Source organism: Euprymna scolopes, chromosome 8 (genome assembly GCF_053919585.1).
Source record: "Euprymna scolopes isolate OS-2025 chromosome 8, ASM5391958v1, whole genome shotgun sequence".
Taxonomy (NCBI): domain Eukaryota; kingdom Metazoa; phylum Mollusca; class Cephalopoda; order Sepiida; family Sepiolidae; genus Euprymna; species Euprymna scolopes.
In genome coordinates, this window is record NC_136489.1 from 62,185,571 (window position 1) to 62,203,080 (window position 17,510).

At 31.1% G+C, this 17,510-nt stretch overlaps 1 protein-coding gene across 3 annotated transcripts in view; it reads left to right on the forward strand.

Moving 5' to 3' along the window:
* Positions 1-17,510, forward strand: part of LOC145283593 (5-hydroxytryptamine receptor 1D-like) — a 1,014,695-nt gene that overhangs the window by 148,237 nt on the left and 848,948 nt on the right. For all 3 annotated transcript variants that reach the window (XM_080132521.1, XM_080132520.1, XM_080132522.1), the window contains exon 2: positions 3,880-3,988. The gene's annotated coding sequence lies outside the window, so the exon portion shown is untranslated. The remainder of the gene's footprint in view (positions 1-3,879; positions 3,989-17,510) is intronic.

Below are 17,510 nucleotides of genomic sequence, written 5' to 3' on the forward strand. Positions count from 1 at the left end.
GAGGAGTTTCGAAGAAATACTTTCCTTCGCACCAGAGGGTAGTATTTAGCAAAATGCGGAATCTATTTTTCCTGCAAAAGTGTTTAATGAAACTTGTATCTTACTTGAGAAGAAATAGTGAAGCAGAGGGCCTAGGGCGAAGAAAAATGTGATTTCGAGTGAATGGATAGTCTGGTGAAGGGTAAAATATCATATAACGGTAAAATCCAAGAACCCAAAATACAAAAAACCGTTAATTAAATTTCTATTTCCGCAAGTAAAATCCAAAGGAATACCGTCATTGGAAAATGGTCCAAAATAATCCAAACGACGGAAAACGGTGGAATAATTCACAAATGGATGTAATTAAAAGGGAATGAGTTCAAATAATATTATTAAAAGAAATATAAGATGTGCGTAGAAAAAAGAATTTAAAACGACTGTCAAGGCTGGGTTGATTTTAGAAGTATGACTGAAGAAGAAGAAAAAAATTGAATGGTGACTGAGTTAATTTATAATAGAAAAGTCAATATGAAAATTACACAGACAAGATAACGTTCAAATGGCGCCAAATTTAAAGCAAAAAAGGGTCAACTAGAAATATATAAGTTATTATCTGAGAATTAAATTATCAACAGGAGTTATTAAAGGACGCAAATGAATTGAGAAAAAAGATAAGTTAAATACATACACATGTATATACATACATATATATGAATACATACAATATATATGTATGTATATATGTACATATATATGTATTTATATAATTGAAGGGGCGATGCTTTTACGGTATTATTATTTTTAAAAAAAGTATTACAGAATGGCTATGTGTTTCAGGAAATATTTATAAACTTCATACAGGAAATGCAATTTATATATTAAGTGCCTGCAAACTAGTTAATAAAATGAATCGAACATATCATCTAGCTTAATGGAATACAAACCTAAATGGGCGAGAAAAGTATATTTTCTTCAGAATATAAGGAACATTTCATGGTACTTCCCAGCTTTCTTCCAATAAACGTTGTGGACCATTAAATGTCATGCAGCATTAACTCTTAGCGATATTATTTATTTTCTCGCATATTTCGGATGGTAAATTTAACATAGTGTGTTATCCGAAGGTATAGAAACTATATCGGTAATATATTGTTTGATGTATTATAGTTCACACATAATGTGGTCATGTGTATAGAATGTTTGATTAAAATTACATGCATCGTGCCCCATTTAGCGTATAAATAACGTTAATACGCCAAGTTCTCTGTTTTTCATCCAGGTACATTATTTGACTTGGGTCACATTAAAACAGTTTATCTAAACGAATTTACTCTAATAACCTCTAGTTTGTTATTATGATATTAATATTGCATTATTTACATATAATTATATTAGAAGATTTTTAATATCTCATGATAAATGTATTGCTATATACTGAAAATAATGATAATTGTAGTAGTACAACATTTAAACTGAAAATATATTTTATTCAACTATGTTTCTCTTACAAACTCTTAAAAACGCCTGACTGTACTAGCTATGCGATTGTAGCTATTTCATAAGCCCTTATTATGTTTCAGATCATGCACGATTATTTTACATAATACTCTATCAAATATAACATACCTAACCTCCACGAATTTTTTAGTACTATACACTAAGTTTAAAGTATTTTGCCGTATGTTATTTGTTTTCTTGAAAATATCCACAACTGGAAAATAATATATCGAATGTGTTATTTTAGTCGCCATACATATGCATTCGTAACATGTAATATATAGCGTTCGACTATATGTAAATACGTGCGAAATCACATCTCAAGTAGCGAAAATCAAGATTTAAATAGGAGTTCACATATGTTATGGTGATATCGTTTGAGATCCTATGAGAGATGTTTTTTTCTGTTAAAGTAATGGAATAAATGCTATCGTTACAAAGAAAAGGCGAGTTAAAGTTTATTTCTATTTGTTGTCTACTTTGCGACTGACGTCGCAACGCGATGGATGAAAGTGTAGATGTGTACAAACATGAAAGAATCAACATACCCGCACACTTTAAAAATTAAATAGTTCACCAAAAGATAAAACAGTACATTTTAAAAAAATATTTTATTGAAAATCTATGAAGGTAATATCAGCACATCTAAAAGGGCGTTCATTAGGCAGTGCAATGGAGTGGTAATATTTACTTCTACTAAAACTAGACTTTATTCCTAAAACAACAAGAAAAAATCCAACTACTGAATGGTATTATTAAAAATAACCCCTTAACTGAATGTCAATATATCAATCTTGTCCTCCTAACATTCACTAGTTACATAAATTGCAACAAATAAATTGAGGTCATCAGGGTGCGCTTCATCTACATTGATACCAGATGATAAAGTGCATCCTGATGACCTCAATTTATACATTTACAAAATCATGATTAGCCAATAGATGTAGTACTGTTGTCACATCTGGACTGGTCAGCTAATGAAGCCTCATAGACAGGATTAAAAATAGTCGCCAGTCTAATTGGCCCAGCACTATTGCTGAAGTTCAAACCTCTGTCCCATCATTGCCTTGTCGCATCTCTGTGTGTGTTTTTTTTAAATATATTGATTAGATGTGCTATTAGAAACTTTTGCGATTTTGCATACATACACCCACCCAACTCAATAATCAATAATATCATTGTTTAGGTCCCTTAAATTTCGGTAAGCCCTCTATTCTAATTGTTTATTCCTTTTGACTGATAAATTCTTAACTTAATACTATATTTGCCTCACGCTTAATTGTACTAACTTATTCAAGTATAAATATAAGATATCAGGTATCACTCTGTTATATGCAATCAATTTTATAAGAGACACGACCCCAAATAGAAGCTTTTTACGAAGTGACAATATGGCCTGTGTGAGTTAAATAATTGTACTAAAATATGTCTTAATCGTAGCGTTTTTCATTTACATAAATTTTCAATGCAGATATTATGTTTGCAAATTATTAAATGCACTAGCACTTTACATTTGTCGTGGTGTTCCTGTGTAGACGTGACAAATATAATCGAGAAATGATATATGCAAATATATCTGTAATTAAAAATAACACTGTTTAAGGTTGAAGTGGAATTACGTAGCTTCATTGATTGATAAACATCATTTGCAATATTTACAAACCCGGGAAATTTTGATACTCGACGGATGAACTGAAAGGATTTATTTCGTTAATATTCAGAAATATTTCTTGTTTGCATCAATTATTAATAAATTATACGGATTTAATTTTACGTACGAAGAAAACTAAGCAAAACATAATTTATAACAAATAAATACCACATACAATCGCAATTACATATTTTAATAAAAGTATTAATTGTAATTTAACTCCAGATATAGGGTAACACTGATATGTAGTAATCATATGTATGCAAAGGACGAAAATGCTATAGAGAACTATGGTTGTATAATAAGATTTAAAACTACTGTTCTTTTATTGGATTATATTATTAAACGCCCTTTATATATATATATATATATATATATATATATATATATATATATATATATATATATATATATATATATTATAGTGTAAAATACCGTAATGTTAATTTTGTCCTAATAAATCTATTAGACATTCTGAAATTTCTAAACTAAGATAATCTACAATCTTCGTGTTTGCTATGAGAAGATAGAAGTTTTGAGAATCTATGTATACGCAGCATGTAATGGCGCTTTAATATTCTCCTTTTTTAAATTATATATTTCAATAGTTGTAATGATTCAATCATTTTTCACTAAAATGTCCCAACAAAACATACGTTTGAATTTATGAAAACTTGTAATTCCTTAATACATTATGTATTATTACAAAAACATCTGTTGACATTAATTTTGTTTTTACTTTTTTTCAGATACGGATACATGTATATATATATATATATATATATATATATATATATATATATATAGATAGATATAGATAGAGGCATTTGCGTATACAATTACAGAAATTAAAACGAGGTAAGTCGTTGGACGTGTTTACGTTATGTTTAAATATTTATTTTACTTGTATTTTCTTTTTTTAAAATTTTAGTGCAATAAATAGTTACAATAAACAATAATTTCGAACATATTTTTTATCCAAAGTATTGAATACAAAATATTCATAATTGAGCTGTTTCCAAAAGAAAATTCTCAGATTTACCTATTGAGATTACGTCTACAATAAACTTGCAAACTCTTTACATGTCATGAATTTCTTGAATGTATTACATAATCCGAATAACAAAAGAAGCTTCAGAATTACAGCACGTCAAATATCGCTGATGATTGCCCAGAAAAAGGATGAGATTAGAAGGTGATAAGTCCGGTAAAATATCAGAGTTAGAAGCAAGATTCACAACCGAAACTGTTGGGCAAGGTAATTCAACAGCAATAAAACTTGTAGATCTATAATTGTGTTCCCTGTATTCTGAATAAAAGTAAAGCATACTATTAAATATTTAACCGAGAAAAATTTATTTTGTGTCTAATAATAATCTATATACAGGCTTATGTTTCATACATAAAAAATGGATGTGTTTAACTCGGTAACAGAAGTGAAGTCTTGAATAATCGAGCCATTACGGACAAACTATTTTTCGCCTGTATACGATAGCAGTAATAGTCAATTGAATGTTAATTTATGTTGTGTTTCTTAAATCACATATTATAACTCTCGGAAAGCAATGTATTTGTAAAATAAGATCTATAATTTAGAGACATTTATACAACACAGGATAATATTGTGGACTGGTATAGATTATTATATCTGTGTCCTCTAGTGATTTTATTTGATGCGAGTGTATATAAGTTTTTTTATTCATGCCACAGTCATCTATATGTGTGTATACGTGGTTCTGTCTATGACCGCCCACTGTTTTGATCGGTTAATCTAGTGTTTTGGTATGCCTATGTATATGTAATTATATTTTATTACAGAAAAACAATATACATAAATACCTTTACAACACAAATGGTGAATAAAACTTATTTGGAGGGGTTAATTATCTGGCCAGTCGGGAACATATCTCCTCCACCTTTGACATTTTCTGACGGGAAGTTGTAATAGAAAGTCCCATGATATACGATAGAGCGTCGAGTTTTACTTTCAGCAACCTTTTCATTCTGGATTGTTTTCCCCGTTTGGAAAGATGTAACGCTTATTTTTACCATCGGAATTTTTGCCATCACGAGACAGTCTCTGTCCCTCATTTGACTTCGCCTGACTCAAAAAGTGGTCTACGTATAACACAAAGACCATACCTCTTACTAAATGATATCATTAATATACGTTACTAAGATAATCACCTGATCTTTTTACATCATTATTCTAAGTTGTGAACTAAAGTGTCATGATAACATTTTAAAGCTACATTCGTAAATTAATGTGAATAAATGTTCATACTAAATATATATATATATATATATATATATATATATATATATATATATATATATTACAATTTTGTGCTGATTGCCATTTTTATAGAGGAGGTGAACTTTAAATTTAATCTCTATAGTTTAATTGTTGAGTTAGCAACTGTCGGTGGTGTTAAGTTGAGCCTGGATTATCAATTTATCATCATGAGATTGCAACTTGGGCAGCATTTGCAAATGTTATATAATGCGATTAATTTTCAGGGAGAAAATCTTAAGGAACGAATATTTTAACGAAATATACCTATAAAATTGTAATCTCGTCCGTGAGATTTTACACTATTATATAATTTTCCTTGTGGAATATGTAAAGTAGCATGCCTTTCCTCTTGTTCACTGGTACAATTTCTCAAATGCACTGATGATGTTTAGCTGTATAAATGTATTTACTTAGTTTTAACCCGGCTAAACTTCTTAATAGAATGTTTTGATTATCGATGTGTAATCCTTATGCGAGGCATTTAGATGGAAATCTCACGTGAGACTTCCTTCCAACAAAACAATTACTTCTGCATAATAGTAGAGATGGAAATATCATTATATTGTATGACTCCGAGGATTCTATGTCTGCATTCATTTATAGGGTCTTTTTTCCGTCAAAAGAGAAATGATCGTACAATAGTACAAGAGAGAATGCATAATAAAGATAATATAATCTAGAAACTATTATAATGAGAGAAGAAAAGGTTGTTATATTAAAGCAACTTATTTATTTTCAAATACATTATAATTTTCGGAGTTGCAGTCATTTTACTTTATAGAATGTTGTATATTTTATCTATGAAAATATACATTTACATGTTATCTTATTTAATTGCATTTTTTATGTTTGGTATTAATTTAAATATATGAAGATCTTTCACTCTTTATAAATGTTAATGTAACACTTTTAACTACAGATGTATTAATTATTTTGCTTTTATGTATTTTGAGTCCGTCCATCTTGTATATGGTTATAATTTAATTTCTCTTGTTAACTAACCTTAATAAGACGAAGTTCCTAGCTATTCCGATACCCATTTCCACCTCTATAGAATTTGGAGGCATTTGTAAGGAAAGAGGCTAATATCTGTGATCCCGGCTGATAGGAAAACGTGGGTAGTTTAATAACGATGCTAAGATTTATACTAAAGCAAATAAGAAAGTCAATAAACAGAATATTCGGTAGAAATTGTAACGTTGAGCAGGTTGATAAATTATCAAAATAAAAAAGCTTACGCCATCGAAGGAATATAACTGTACAAGAGATGGATATTTCTGCATTTTGGGCATGCACGTGGAGAGTGAATAGATTATAATAGTTCACAAAGGAAATTCCATTAAAGTTCTTAAGAATCATAGAAACGCAATGTTACGGTGATTGGACAAAGGTCCAGGCTTGGTTGATAGCCCGAGACTTAGTAAATACTCAACAATTTTTTGAACCTGTGTAAAAAGAAGGATATAATAATAGATGCACTAGCGGAAGTGTGACAACAATCCTCCACGCACGGGTGAATAGTGGCTTTGAAAATTTAGAGGATGATTACTGATTTAATAATTTTAGCATGATAATGTTAGTGCACTGTTGATCACTTATGAGAGAATACTTCTGGAATGATGACCTTTAATTTCAAGATGCTTCACGTACGCCGCTATGCTGATTACTACGGGTGAATGTGTAATGTAAAGGTTAATCTGGATCTCGGCACAGGTCACTTATCCCTTCAGGGCCAATATTATTACACTTCAGTGAATGCATATTTCTAGCGACAAGAGCGAACCTTCTTCCGAGTGAACTGAAATTAAATTTGGAAACGTGAAAATCGGTTACGCTTAGCCAAAAACATAATGAGATATTCTCATATTTTGTCTGTACATGCAACGTCGGAACTTTCATAACAAAATGTTCTCATTATATTTTATTGCATTCTAATACAGTATTACCAGAAAGTGATGATATATAATCTCTATTTTTTTAAAACCGTGTACGAAATTTGTATTTATATCCGTTTTTACTCGAACAATTCATTCATCGTTATAATTCAATGTTAATCATAGGATATATTACGTTAAAAAAAACCGTGTTATATGTAGCAAGAAATCGACCTATACTTTAATCAATTTTATATCGTTTTCCTTTAATCCTAGATTATATTACATACGATTATCTCCAAATGAACTTAACTCTTCGATTGTTATGTTACTTCTTTTTATAGAAATATTTTTATAGAACATTAACTACCTATTAAGGCCCAGAAGCAAATCAAGGATAAGGATTAAAGGGTGCACAATAGGCAAGGATACAATATCACAGTAATCGTTTCTAGTGTAGTTTTGGTAAATTGGATTATTTAGAGATAACGGCTAATCAAAACCAACTTTATGTTGGACTTGAAGACGACCATAGTGTATCCCGCTGAAAAGTAGGCAAACGGAAGACAGTTCCACAGGTGTGCAGGTCTAAGAAAGAGGCTTTGTTCTTTGAATCTAGGTTTAAGTTTGGGCACATATAAAGAGTGGGTGAAATTATTGATTGTGTTTTCACTTAGACGACTGTTTTTCGTGAAAGTTTATCGAGTGGGGAACATAGATTGGAGTTCTAAAGAGCACGTGCAATGAAAATAACGATATATCAGAGACAGGCTCGCTACGTATCGTCTGTTAGAGGTTGCAGGGAAGAGAAATAAGCATTCCCTAGTAGACTACGAAGTATATTTTGAACTCTGCCAATCGCATGATAAGTCCTTTCTAGCAGCTCTTGTTCAGATGTGGCAACAATAATCTATCCTTGGAAATACCTGACTCTTATATAGGTAGAGCATTGCATTAGCAGTTCGATATCTACTGGATTAATAAAAAGGATCTCGTTTTTCCAGTGACCTTGGCAACGGGTAGTATGTACGTATTCCATTTCAGATCTGGAGTAAAGGCCATGCCAGTAAGCTTGTCCAAACATGGAGCCTCCCCAAGATTAGAACTGTTAATTTAAATTGATGTCAGATCGGAATCATAGCGTTGATGATGTAAAAGTCGAAGTTAGACTTATGAAAATACCGTTGTTCTTACATGGTCTTGTACGTCTGCTCCCTCTAGCTTAAATAAGTTATTTCTTGCGTGAAGTTTCCAAAGAATTGGCAAACGCAGTTTCTTTAGATCAGCAATAAGGTAGTTATAAACCATCTTGACTCGATAAGTTACAAAGTAACTCATGATATTGTTTAAATTTCTGTATGGTATATTTAGTACGAAAATTATATTCCGAAACTCTTAATGTAAAGCGCGTAATTCCTTCGTCTATTTGTCTTTCGTTAAATATGGTTTGCATTTATTTCAAATTATTTCCTATCAGTTTTCTGTTCTACCCTTTCTATCACAGTTATTAGAGCTAGTATATTATAAAATTGTTAGAAAAAAATTACTTCACATTGACAGATACCCACACATAATTGCTATTAAGTCTCTTGTGAGCGATGCCTTTGGAGAAATCCATTGTGTTTATCTGGGAGAATCCACCCTTACTTGGGCATGTTGGTCACGAGGCGGAATTCTGTTATCAGTTAAAGGTTACTCTGAATGTGTAGGGAGGTCAAGTGAGGCTTGCGGGTCAATAGTATTGCCACTTCAGTGCGGAAAGGAGCACATTCGGCACGGCAGAAACACCGCCTGCAGTTCGCCTAGGTCAAGGTGAAATGTAATTTGAATGAGACATTTTTCCTTTTTTTGGTTGAAGTAATGCAATTCATTGCTAGTGAACACTTGTCGGCAGAATCGATTTTTTTTTGAATTTTTGAAAAACCACTTGTAATTAATTACAATTCAAGAGTATTAATTAAGAAATGAAGTAAATGTCGTAATTTAAAGAATTAAATAAAATAATTGTTACTATTTAATATCAAAGTGTATAAGTACACACCGTAATATTTTCGGGAATATTAATAATGTGTTCATGCCAGATTATATTTTATATTCTTGTTTTAAAATGACATAAATAACCTTATTTAATCCTAAATACTCGCTAATTCTTAACACGTAATATAATATGAACGTTTTTATATAAACATGATATACAAGTATTTAAATATATATATATATATATACATATATATATATATATATATATATATATATATACATATCTATATATCTATAAAAGTGAGCGTGTCTGCGTGTCTGTGTGTCTTTGTGTCTGCCTGTGTGTATATACATTTCCCGACGCAATAACTCTGTCAATCTTTAGGGTACTGACTCAAAATTTCATATACAGGGTAATGAGATTTGGGATAATGATTGTAATTCGTTTTCAGCCAAGAAATTTGGCTGTTAAGGGGGCAAAGTTCAACGATTAGAGCTTTGAGAACTCTATCAAAACTCCTCCAGCAATTTTGGGTATAAACACTTGAAATTTAAGATATAGGTTCCTGTGACATAGATCTAACTAAATAACTTCATGTGAACCCAAAACAATAATGTTAAGGGGTACTAATAGAGGTCAAAGTTTAAAAAATGACCCTTTTTTGTCACGCATACACCTCCAAACACCCGGGGCCCCATGCTAATATATATATATATATATATATATATATATATATATATATATATATATATATATATATATATATATATATATATATATATATATATATATATAAATGTAAAGTTGGTTTGTTCTAAACCAATAAAACCCTATTTCTAAGTTACCAGTTTATTTGAAATTTTCAGACAACCCATCTTTAGAGTCGAGGTATGTTTTTATGTTATTGAAATAAATTTACCTCGCGATTTATTAAAATTAAAATATTAAATAAAATAAATATATGTTTTTTACTGCGAATCTGTTCTGTTGATAAAACTGAACTTCCGGTTCGATTCATTTCACAGCCACGAATTGACGAAAGATTTCATTTTCTGTTAACTCGATAAGTAAAAAAAAAAAAAAAACTTACTCGTGCAGAGAGTGATCCGTGCTGAAATAATAATGTTATTATTTAAAGAGCCATTCTTAACATGGGGAAGGGAGGGTGTTTTGTACCTATTCTGTACTTTAATCTTACAATTGAATAAAAACATATCGTAAAACTGTAAACGTGGAAAACGATTTTTAAAAAATAGCACGGATCACTCTCTGCATTAGCGCGCACACACACACACACACAAAAAAAAAATAATAATAATCCCATATTTTAAAACTTTAAATTCATTTATGTACTTATGTTTTTTAAATTTTATTTATGTTAAGGCTTCACTCATGAAACATTACGTTTTAATTGTTTAGTTTATTTTCACGGCATTGTTTACATAAAAAAGTTTGTTTTAACTTTTTCTAAACTGTTTCATTTTTACGACATGCCTCAACGTATTATAAACACCCTAACCCCCCCATGTTAAAAACACAAAAAAAACGCCTTTCCATAAACCTCGAAAGCCATTCTTAACATGGGGAAGTTAGGGTGTTTATAATATGCTGGGGCGAGTCGTAAAATTAACGAAGTTGCTATCTATTATTTATTGCAAAAATTGCTTGAAATTTATTTATTTGACCAAAAAATTAAACTTTGTTACTCCTTGGCCGTTGAGTTCCATGGCGACCAGTAGAACAAAATAATAATCGCTCCCTTAGTCTCCCACCTCACCCCGCGCGTAACATATTTTATTTACTGACGTTGCCGTAACTAAACGATTATCTGTCACATTTACAAACATGTATTTATTTATTTTGAAAAAAAGTTTTACTTTTTATGAATATTAAAAGAAAAATGGGTACTCATGCAGAGAGTGATCCATGCTGAAATAATAACGTTATTATTTAAAAAGCCATTCTTAACATGGGTGGAGGGTGTTTTGTACCTATTCTGTACTTTAACCTTGCAATTGATTAAAAAAAAAACACGATTTAAAAAAATAGCGCAGATCACTCTCTGCATTAGCACCGAAAAATGTTACTAAACATTTATTAATAATTTCTCACTTTTTACAAACATTTGATTTTAAATTTCTTTTTAAATGACGACTTTTATCGACTTTTTTTAAATATCCCCCCAATGGTATTTATTCCGAAATCCGTTGTTTACATAGAGAGTTTGGGGGTGTTTATTCTGAAAGCCGTTCTTAACATTTGTGGAGGTGGATCTAATGTAAAAAAAAAAATGAATTAAACAAAAAAAAATAAATCCTTTACTAATAACTTCTCACTTTTACAAATATTTTTTAATTTACATGCGCAGATGAACAAATTGTTGAATAGTGCGAAAACAAAACATTTAGGTCCACCTCCACAATTTTCTTTTTTAAATGACTTTTATTGATAACTAAATTTACTTCTCCGCAACTTTTATTGATAAATAAATCTACTTCTCTGCCACGGCCACTGAACCCCTCCTTTTTTTTAAATAATATTTTCGGGTGGGTATGCTGACAACAAATATCAGTTAAATTTTGCAAATAGCCCCCCCTCTAAAAGTGGTGTTTATTCCGGAAGCTGTTCTTAATATGAGGAGGTTGGGGATGGGGGTGATTATAAAGTGGACCTAATCTAAAAAAAAAACAAGTTGTTTATGCGCACATAAGCAACAATTTTTTTATTAACTTTTTTTTTAATTTTTAATTTAAAAATTAAATTTCAATGAATAGAATAATAAATCATTTATCATTAATATGTGTTTTTGTTTGTGTTGAATGAAACTATTTTTTTTCATTACAACAATAATGAACCAATTTTAATCTTCCGGCATGCGTTTAAGGGTTACGAAATTATCAATAAATCGTTTAGTTACTAAGCCAACGTCAATAAATAAAAAAAATGTTACATGCGCATGCATTAGCCTTGACTGGGAGGGGGGAGGCTAAGGGAGCGACCATTAAATAATTATGCTGGTCGCCATGGAACTCAACGCCCAAGGAGTACCTAAAGTGGCACTTACGCACTTATGTTACCGTTCTTTTTTTAAAAATAGTATTTTCCTGTTAAATTCAAATTTTACAATATGTTTTTCTTTTATTAATTTGTAAATGAAAGTACAGATAACCCGGTCGGTTTATAATGCGAGGAAAATCTAGCCCCCCCCCCCAAAAAAAAAGGGGTACTCTGGATAATAACAAAACATTAAAATTGCCTCAGTCTCGAAAGCTTTCTTCTCTACTGAACGAGGAAAAAAACGGTGAAGTGTAGTTCACCTTCTGTTTCTCTCCCCCTCTCTCAATATCTATCTCTATCCATATCTTCCTTTCCCTCTCTCAATCTCTTTCTTTCTATATCACCCTCTCCATCTCTCTTTGAACCCCTTTCTCTCTCTAACTCCCTCTATCTCTCTCCTTGCCTCTGTTTCATCCCTCTCTGTTTCTAACACTCCACCTCTCTCTCTGTTTATCTATCAATCCCTTTAACTCTCTATCTCCTTCTCTTTCTCTATTTTCCTCTCACTGTCTCTTTTCTATCTATATATCTTCCTCTCTATCTGTCCATCTCTAATCCCTCATCCTATTTTAGTCTCCTAAATTAATTACAGTGAATAAGGCATTGTCAAAACATGGATAAATCCTATTTTAGTCACCTAATTTACTGACTGTAAAATAGAAGTTATTTGGAAATTACTGCTACCTTGAACAGCACCAGAAGTAACTGGTAAAACCTTTCTAATTAAATTGATTTTGGCAGCCATTTGGTAACAAAATGACATAGCCTTAGCCCTTGCTGCATGAGGAATACTTGCGACCTTGCTGCCAAGTAGAAGAATTATTTATTCTACTTTAAAACATTCAACTTTTCAAAAATCTCATCTTCGACATCTCCAAAACATCCAATATGGGGAAAAATATTGCAGAAATGCAAACTTATTGTTTAGGACGAATGCGCAATGGTACGCAAAAAATCACTTGAGGCTCTTGGTCGATCCTTGCAAGATTTGCGTGGCAATGTCAGACCATTTGGGAATGCAGTAATATTGCTTGAGGAGATTTCAGACAAATGTTACCTGTTATTCTTCAATCAACACCAGCAGATGAAATAAATGCTTACCTCAAATACTCTACTTTTTTGTTCCATGTGAAGACATTAAACTTAACTCAAAATATGCATGTACAGTTGCAGACTGTTCGATCCGCACAAACACTTTTGCATCACTTGTGGGAAATTGGGTACGAAAAAGTGCCAGCTGATCAGAGTTAAGGGCAAAATTCTTTGACTTTTAACTACTGAAATTTCTGTAATTTTATTTCATCAAAAGAATAGTTAGTTTAAAAGGTTTTTGCAGATATTCAAAATATGAGAATTCCATTTGACTGAGTGAATGAGCTATTCTTGCAGGTCAATACAAAGATGCCCATGAACTTAACGCTATTATTAAATGTAAAATTCCAAGTGAGGTAGTCAAATACAAATCCATCGACACTATTGTGAAAGCAGATAAAGTGGTTAATTATCCAACAGTTATATTTGCCAGGGATGCCACCGCATGTATTATAACTGAAATTTTGTGTACTAATTATCATGTTGTGAAATATAAACCCATACAAGATTTGCAATGGAACATAGCTTGCAGTAAAAAAAAATAACAAACAATATCATAGAAACAGCAATCTTAACAGGACCTTTCACAGATGAATATATCTTCATTCCATGCATTCCTATGATTCCACCGGATACATCATTACACTTTAGCAAATTGCACTTTCCAATTTTATTGTCATTTGCAATAACCATCAACAAAGCACAGGGAACAATATTTACAATTGTGGGCCTTACAGTTACACACTGACTGTTTTTTCACATGGACAATTTATGTTACATATTCAAGAGTCACCAAACCGGAAAATCTCTATATCAGCTAAGAAAATGGAACAACAAAAACTGTACCCATGCAAAATGGAAATTTAAACCTATAAGAAACATGCTTTTTCTCATTTTGGAACCTTTTCCATTCCGCAAATTGAGCCACAGAAACGCGTGGCAGGCTACAGCTAGTATATATATATATATATATATATATATATATATATATATATATATATATATATATATATATATATATATATATATATATTATATACACTAGCAGGGCGACCCGATGTTGCCCGGGACTGAAAGATGATCAACGAATATTTCACACTTCTATATATTTAATGTACATCAAACTCCGTATATGAAGATTCACATGCTTCTATGAAGTATCTTAGACCAAAATATATTTTATTCTGCATTGCACTCTAGAGAACATAGCATTTCTTTTATAAAATTGTTTTATATACATTCATTCCTGTAAAGAAAGAAAAATATGAAGAGATTAACGTGCGGAGCTTGAACCTACGGACCAGGTCATGCAAAGAAAATTTTTTAAAAAAACACGTAAATTTTCCAATCTTACAAAAGTCTTTTCAGCTAATAAACAAACATTAAAAAAAATTACGTGCGGAGTTTGAACTTACAGACAATGTTATGCAAAAAAAAAAAAAAAAAAAAACACTTTAGCACGGTAAAATTTTTAGATCTGTGTACTATCATTGTTGCTAAGCAGCGACATAGAAAAATGACTTTACCGATGATAAATAAATTAAAATAATAGTTTCCATTATCGGAAATTATCTGAGCTCTTCTGAGACACAACTTTACTATATCACCCTCTGACTTATACAAATCTTTTCAGCCGGTTTGGTGTCTTTAAGGTAAGGAAAGAAATCACACATACAAACAAAGTTGCATTCATGTAATTGTATATATATATATATATATATATATATATATATATATATATATATATATATATATACACGTGTGTGTGGGTGGGTGTCTGGGTGTGGGGGTATGACATAACAAAGTTAAGTTCCCCCAGGTGTGTTGCTAAGTGCTTACATAGGTAAAAATGAGGATAACTTAATTTCGAAGACAATATGATTATTATTGTTTCTGTTGTTGTTGTTGCTGTTGTTGTTATTGTAATTGTGGTTATTAATAATATTAACTACAGTATATTCTCTTGTATATTTTTTCTTTGCAATGCTTCTATTCGTTATGGGACCGTGTTGTTCGCCCTGTTTTTGGATGACATCGTTTCAGCTGCTGCTGCTGCTACTACTACTACTACTACTACTACTACTAATAATAATAATAATAATAATAATAATAATAATAATAACAATATGGACTAAACGAGTTCGAATTACACGGTGAATCACATATGAATAAAATGAAATCAAAAATACCCCATTGTAATTGGAAAAAAGATTTTGCAAATGAATGCCCGGTTAGCTACGACGACAGAGGTAATGTACAGCTTGAGTCTAAAGACAAGGACATTGACCTATTGATCAAAAACATCTTACTAAAAACTTCCATATGTTGCAATTACTATGAAATAATTAAAAAAATAATGAATGAGAAGAAAGATGTAAAAAAAGAAGAAAGGCATTGGAACATTATAGTTTCGCACTAGGTACTTCTACAACATGAAAAAAAAATTGAAAAATATTAGAAAGAATATGGACCCAGGGGAAGGATGATGATGTACAATGGATTGAAGAATGAAAATCGCCGAAATGTTGTGTGCAAATTCTCCTATATGAAGACAGATCAACATACGCTGCACACGTTTCGCACTGTATAAAAATTGCAAAAGAACTGAAACAAAAAGAACCCCAGGAGAAAGTCACAAATGCGGAATAGCCAAATTTTATATTAACGCGTTTTCTTATAATTGACGGAGTCAGTTAGCACTGCCCAACATTAACGACAACATCGAGGAGGCTAGATGTATCAAAGAGAGATAATCAGAATTCCACAGAATGAACGCAAATACGAATGGAGTATTAAGAGGAGTAATTGCAATGCAACATTCTGTGAAGAATAATTGTTATTGCTATCGATAAAACGATTGAAAAAATGTTACTGTGATAACGTCAATTTATTGGCGGAGGTTATCAAAAGAAATAGAGATTACTGCAGGGGCTTGCTGCCACACAAAATTCATGGAACATTAGCTAGTGTTGCCGATGAGTCACCAGGCATCAAAGGGCCTGAGAGCCACAAGTTATCTGTTAGTATTACCTGTGTCAAAATCCGCTTGGATAATAATAATAATAATAATAATAATAATAATAATAATAATAATAATAATAATAATAATAATAACAATAATAATAATAATAACAATAATAATAATATATTATTAATATTATTGTTATTGTTATTATTATTATTATTATTATTATTAGTAGTAGTAGTAGTAGTAGTAGTAGAACTATTTTGAGGCAGATAATACCGATCTTGTACTCAAAAACCGTACTTTAGCAAGAAGGGAATGTTCTAGCAACGCATTTTAAGGGTTTATTTCGCCCGCAAAAGATTAAAACAATCGGCGACTTCACTGTTTAATCTGCAAAAGATTAAAACTCAATCAATCAAGAGAATCTGATTTTTTAGATTGAGATAATTTTAAAAAAATTATGTACAAAAACATAAGCCGACAAGGCTTCATTAATAACGCATTTGGTTTGCAGAAATTTTAAATAATTTTATTTGATTTAGCAGTTAGCTAGCATAATGGTTTAATTGTTCTCGAACCAGTATATTTTCGTTTGAAACCGGCATCTGTTTAAGTGAAGAGATACTCTTGATTTTATACGTTGGCCACTTTACCTTCTGCGGTAATTATCTTCTATATTGCAGTTGAATGTAACCTTCGGTAAAAATCAGAATTAGTATATATATATATATATATATATATATATATATATATATATATATATATATATATATATATATATATATATATATATATATATATATATATGTATATGAGTGTCACAGTGAAATGTATACATTCTTTAAATTATCTCAACTTGCTATACAACGTTTCCAAGAAATGTTCAGGGAGAAGGAATGCCACTTCCAGCATGATGCAGGATTTCCCCATTATCATCACGATGAAAGAGAATATATTGATAGTCACCAGCGAAACAGATAGTTTGGACGCAGAGGAGGTATCGAGTACTGTCCACTTTCACCGGATTTGCAACACTCCACAATGGATTTTAGGGGGGTAGCTAATGGCATGTTAAACACACAGTTCACAAACTAAAACGAACTAAAATGAAT